Below are 6,586 nucleotides of genomic sequence, written 5' to 3'. Positions count from 1 at the left end.
AGTTATTGTCTAAGAATTCGAGTAACAGTATAGTCATTCTAGCCGCCCTCTAAATGCCATTAGGGGCTACACTAATTATATCTCAAGGTTCCTAGATATATACCAAAGTAAGACTATTCACTTAAGAGTTCTAGAGAAACAGTTCGACTATTATAGGAATTCAATATTTAGAAGTAATTAAGAGATGTTTCAGAATGGAGTTGCCTCGGAGTTCAGATCAGATTAAACTTACAACTAAATCAAGGACATGCCCAAAAGAAGAAAGAGAATAAGCTCTATATAGTCTATACTTTCCTTTAGGTGATCTTCATATACATATTTCGTACCCGGCCCTTCATGGGACTCGATGAACCACTATGGCATCGTAATCTCATTTTCGTATCAAATGCATCTCAATGAAAATGAGAGATAGCTTCCCATACATTACATTCTGACACATAGAAGCCCTACTAGGCAATACTTAATCTTCACAAGAACTCTAATACTAAGCAGTGGGTAGGGGTTATGAGGCGTACTTGGAATCCTGGGAATGGAATTATCCCCGCACTTCATAAACAATCCACTTAAGGCTAAACATTGCCAAAAGGAAAGAAAGATAGTTGTACGAACTTATACCAAAACATGCCAAGAGAAAGCTTTACATACCTTGTCTAAATTATTCCTTATCCTACTTGCCTCGCCGTTCTTTGAACCTATTCAACATGAAAATAATATGAATATCAACTCCTTTTACTTTTCAGCACCCTAGGTTACATCTTAGTATTAATGGAATCTATTTCCTTAGTCGTTTCCCCGACTAGTTCTGTTATTCGCTAAGGCGTCGACGAAAATTGGGCAGCACCTCCCTTATAATGTGCCCTATCCAAATTTCCAATTAGGTCCCTAAGACCTACAGCCAACCAACAACAACAATCTGCATCAATTCAGACCAACAATATACAACATAAACTCCAAACGACTTATTCAAAAATACGGTAGCACAATAGGGCGTCTAGCCTTTATTTTGTAACGCCTTTCATTATACGCAATGAGGGGTCGTGTGGATTCAACTAGCATCACCCTAACCCACATTAGAACATATTTAGGCCCTGAAACAACACATCAAACCCCTGCAGCAGCACCTCACACGAACAACACTATCCTTCGACGACAATTTAACTATAGCGATTCCAATTTAGTTTATTTCGAATGTCGAGCATTTCTATGATGTTATTAAACTTCCAGCAGCATACAAGGGGTGTAATACACCATATAACAATATCATAAACTCCAATTTAAAAGGAAAGGTCTTACCTTACGTTAAACTTGTCAAACTCGCCAAAACTATCCAAAATGTGAAATCTGGACAGCCCACTGTCTTATTTGTCGCTTAGTTTCGGAGGGGTAATTGAGGGAAAAAGGATTTGTGTCCTCAATGAAAGTTATATACATGTGTATCAAGGTCGCAAACAATTTTGAATTACCCCTACACCAATTTTGTACGAAAATATATGAACAAAACACCAAAAGCAGTCCGTGTAAGATTTCCAAAACCAAAATCTGGGCAGTACCTCCTCTACACTTCATCACCCTTTTTCGAGCTGATACAAGTAAAACTGGATTTTAGAGTCTAAATAAAAGTTATAGAAACATGAAATACCTTTCCAAAACATATTGAATCACCCAAAACGAAGCTATATACAAGAAGTTATACCAATATTACTAACCACTGTCCCTTCCAAAAATGGGTTTGTTAACTAGCGTTTTCTCTTTAAGTTTCTCTTAGTTTTCCAAGTGTAGAACTGAAAATATAGTTCCGTAAGCATCATAATATACATATATACACCTCCACTTATTTTAGGAACATCGTATATAATTAATTCACGGAGAGAAAATTAGAAAACTCACCTTTAAGCTTCCAAACTATGGCTGCCTTTCTCTTTCACGTTTTCTCCCTATGTTGCTGCTGTTTTTGGACTGATTTTGGATAAATGAACACATGAAGAGTCATATACACATATATATATGAGGTGACATGTGTCATCCCCTAAGGGTGACACGTGTCAGGCCCTTATTGGGCCACCTCAACTATGAGGCCAATAGGGTGCTACCACTTGGCAGTGGGGTCCACCTCCCCCAAGCAGGTGGTTCACCTACTTGACCCCAAGCAGGTGGTTCACCTGCCTACTTAGGTGCTGCCATGTGTCACCCTCCCATTGGCTGCCCCGCGAAATTTTTTTCTCTTCCTCGTGGGTTCGTAATCTCGTCTCACTTTAAGAGCCTATGAAATCCTTGCTACGCAATCTTGGTATGTAATCAAGTAACTCACGTATGTACGACTTCTAACTTAGTAGTTTACGTAGATAAGTCGAGTCCTACGACTCGTTACTTGGCCTCCAACTCCTTCCAACTTCTCTTGACCCTATTTCCAATCTTCCCTACCATGGGGTGTCCCATTCTCCCTTCTTAGAGTTGTTCAATAGGGTCGTAACTTAAGTAGCTCACATACTAGCTTCTAAGTAACTTAAGGACCATTCCGAGTTCAAAGATGTGGGGTGTAACAGTTTTGTGTACTATCTGGAGTATATGAATCACCAAAATAGTATTTCTTCACTATTAAGAACTAAAACTATATTTGAGAATGAGTAAATAAGTGTATAGAGAGAAGAGTTGCTTGAAAAAACTTGATGAATAAAATAAGGAAATAAGGTGAGTATTTTTAATTGATCTTGAAAATTCAATTGAGGATTTTGATGTCATGGATGATGTCAAATAGTTCTAGATCTTTTCATGGTAAGTGAGATGAACTCTTTTTAACAGAATACCCTTTTTCGGAGCTGTGTTTATACAAAATAAATTCCTTATTAGGATTTAGTGTCTTCATAATAATTGTAGATATGGAAGTTTAGTTTCATGTCGTTTAAGAATCAACTAATTTGGAGCATCCTATAGTAAGATATGATTTTTCTTCTATAAATACTCTATTTCATCACAACACCCTGTCTTACAACAATTAATTTATTTGACCTATTTAAACTCTGAAACATAAAATATGACCTTCACAAAAGTTGTAGGTAATGATATTATGGTTATTTAGAAATTTGAATCACCTGATTTGGACTATTCTATGAAAGGTTATACCCAAAATACATAGGCTACATCATTTTTAGAAGAGAATTGAAATATTGTATACAATATTTTTAGGGGATGTTACACCGAGGAACGTACGACCTGATCCATATATAATATAATACATATACGTGCATGTAAAACTCGGTAACATATCAGACATCCCTCAAATATCATCATAAAGTATGTCAAAGAGCCTCAAGAATCATAGTTGTCACAACCCAACTCCGTAGGACATGACTGGGGTTCGACCTGGACTATAAGAACTATACACAAGAATCTAGAGGGTGATAGAAAATTCGTTTGCATATAGCCTCTTTTATTTGCACCATGTCATGCAAGGGCTGACAAGGTTGCCTTATCATAATAACATTTATAATATGTCATATAGGCACAACTGAATCAAACTCGTAAACAACCCACCTACATATGTCTACAGACCTCTAAGAATATTAACAGTGACATATGACGGGACAGGGCCCTCGCCGTACTACTGAATAAACAACTATATACATTATATGATCGGCACCAAAAGTTAGGCTTCAGAATTGTGGAGCACTTCCGACATAGCTGAGTGGGAGTCTTAAGCTGGCGGACCTCCAAAGTAAGTACTTGTACCTGCGAGCATGAAACGCAACCCCCCTCCCCCCCAAAGAAAGGGAGGTTAGTATGATATATGTATTAAGTATGTAAAACATAACACATCATAGCTGAGACCATAATTGAAACAAGGATGCAGGGGATAAGTGTAATAATTAACAAATTAATGTACCTGAACCTTAGGACACGTAGTCATATACATCACTATACGCTGTGCCCGGCTCACTAAGGAACCCGGTATCATAATTATTTCATCATATTACCATATCACCATATCATCATCCCTTCTCATCATGTATATTATTTCATTAGGTCATCGTATACGGCATCATATCATCATATACGGCATAATCTTATCGTATATGTCATCATAGTACATCTGGTCCACTATGGGGCTCGGGGTCACAAGTGTATCCCTATATTTTCATATGCATGCCTACGTAAGTATCCGGCCTTTTAGTGAGGGACTCGGTGAAAGAGTAGTGTACATAACGTACCGCATCTGGCCCCTTTATGGAACTCAGTGCCATTATCACATAGTAAAATATATCGAGAAATGTTCGGCCCGATCTATATTTTTAAAACAATGCCGAGGAACGTACGACTCGATTCACATTTTCATCATATCATATATATATATCCGGCCTGGTACTCGATGAATAACTTCATCACATACGACGTTATCATATGCTTCAACTTTATCGTATAAGGTATTTCATCATCATATACTTCATACATATATATACATAGTCGGCCCGGGACTCGGTGAAGAAGTAATAAAGCTGTGAACGATAACGTTCCTAGCCCATCGTGGGACTCAGTGAAAGAAGGGTTACCATATGCACGAGTAGAGTAGTGAGAAACCATATGCAACTAGGTCATCTCCTGAGACTCAATGAAACAGTCAAGTGAACCGTCACTTGAAGACCAGGAAAGTAATTTTCTGAGGTACCCTTTAGATGTTATTAGGGATTTCATCAATTAGGGCCTCAAGAACCACAGACTTGTACCAAGATAATGCCACACAGTTTATGCAATCAAAGATATAATTAATGCAATCAGACACATAGCTTATGCAATCAGTGATACAGCTTATGCAATCAGAGATATTTATCCTCTCAGAACCTTTCAGAATATGAGTTTATATTTCCACTTACTATTCAATATATAGGTGGCTCGGGAGTAGTAACCTAACTACTTTAGAACCCTTAGTATTCAGAGGTGACTACGAGTCACGAATTACGTTCAAAACCTCTAAATGGAATTATCTCTAAACTCATATCAGACATCATTTCCCTTACCTTAAGCCCCTTTTAAAGAGAGAAATAGGCAAGCCTTATATGTACTACTTATCATCCTACAGCAGACTTGAAAGGCGAGGACTCCACTTATTGCAGGAGTTCTAACATCCAGAAGTGAACAAGGGTCTTGACTCCTACTCAACGCTTTATGAATCGAATGACTCCCAAATTTCGTATATATATAACTTAAGGCTAAGACATGCCAAAAGAAAAGAAAGGGTAAGCTTCACATACCTTTTGTGGATTAACTGTAATCTAGCTCACCTCATTACCTCCTTGACCTAATAACATGAGAGTAATACTGAGGTTAATGACCTTTCGCTTTCCGATTTCCAACTCTACAACCAAGTACCCATAGGAATTATTTCCTTATCCAATACCCTCGACTAGTTTGTTACTAGCTCCAAAGTTATCGAAAATCGGGCAGCATCTCCCCTATAACTTTAACATCCCCGAGATTTCACTAGGAAAAAATGTCAATAATCATACCAACAACAACAACCAGCAGCATATATATAAATAAATCACTTCAACATTACCCAATACAACTCCAAACAACTAGCTCAAAACTATGATACCAAAATAGAGTTTTTAACCTTTATTTCATAAAACCTTTAACCATACTAAACGGAGGGACGTGTGGCTGCAAACAGAAGCACCCACACCCTTTGTATCATCCTTTAAATCCCTGCAACACACAACCACACCAACTGCAGCCCACAATCACAACACCCTGCGCGACTTCGATTTAGCTATGACGACTTCAATTTAGTTTGTTTCTAACATCAAGCATCCTCATATAATTTTTCCACTTACAACCTTATTTAAGACATGTAAAATATCCTATAACATCATAATAAACTCCAATTTGAAAGGGAAAACCTTACCTTGCCTAAAACTCGCCAAAACTTGCCTCGAAAGTTCCTTTAGCGCGACTAAAACTTTGTGGTTGCTTGCTAACGTTTTGGTGCTTCTCCAAACCATAAATTTAAATTACTAACATCTTCATAACATCATGGTATACCCTAGATAATTAATTTATGGAACGAAATCGGAGGCTTACCTTTCTTTCTCCTTGGTCGAACCTACTCTCTCTCTAGTTCTAGATTTTTCTTCTCTTCTTTCTTTCTTTAGAAGTCTCTTGAACTAGGAAGATAAATAAATTTATTGTAGATAAGAATGAGTCATACATATATATATAGAGTCTACTTTAGGGGGGTGACATGTGTCAACCTCTAAGTGGTGACACATGTCAAACCCTAAGTGGTGACACATTTCAAGCCCTCATTAGGCCAACACATCCCTTCCTCCTACCATAGGTTGCCATGTGGTAGGTGGGGTCCACCCTCTTTCTCCAGCTGCTGCCAGGTGGCACTCTCCCTTGCTTCCATGTGGCACTCTCTCATGCTTTCACGTGTCTTTCTCTTTTTCTCCTCGTGGGTTCGTAATCTCGTCTTACTTTACGAACCTATGTAATCCTTGCTACGTAAGCTTGGTATGTACTCAAGTAGATTAAGTATGTAAGATTCCCAAGATGGTAGCTTACGTAAGTAAGTCGAGTCCTACGACTCATTATT

Source organism: Solanum dulcamara, chromosome 8 (genome assembly GCF_947179165.1).
Source record: "Solanum dulcamara chromosome 8, daSolDulc1.2, whole genome shotgun sequence".
Classification (NCBI taxonomy): Eukaryota; Viridiplantae; Streptophyta; class Magnoliopsida; order Solanales; family Solanaceae; genus Solanum; species Solanum dulcamara.
This window is presented reverse-complemented; position numbering follows the sequence as displayed.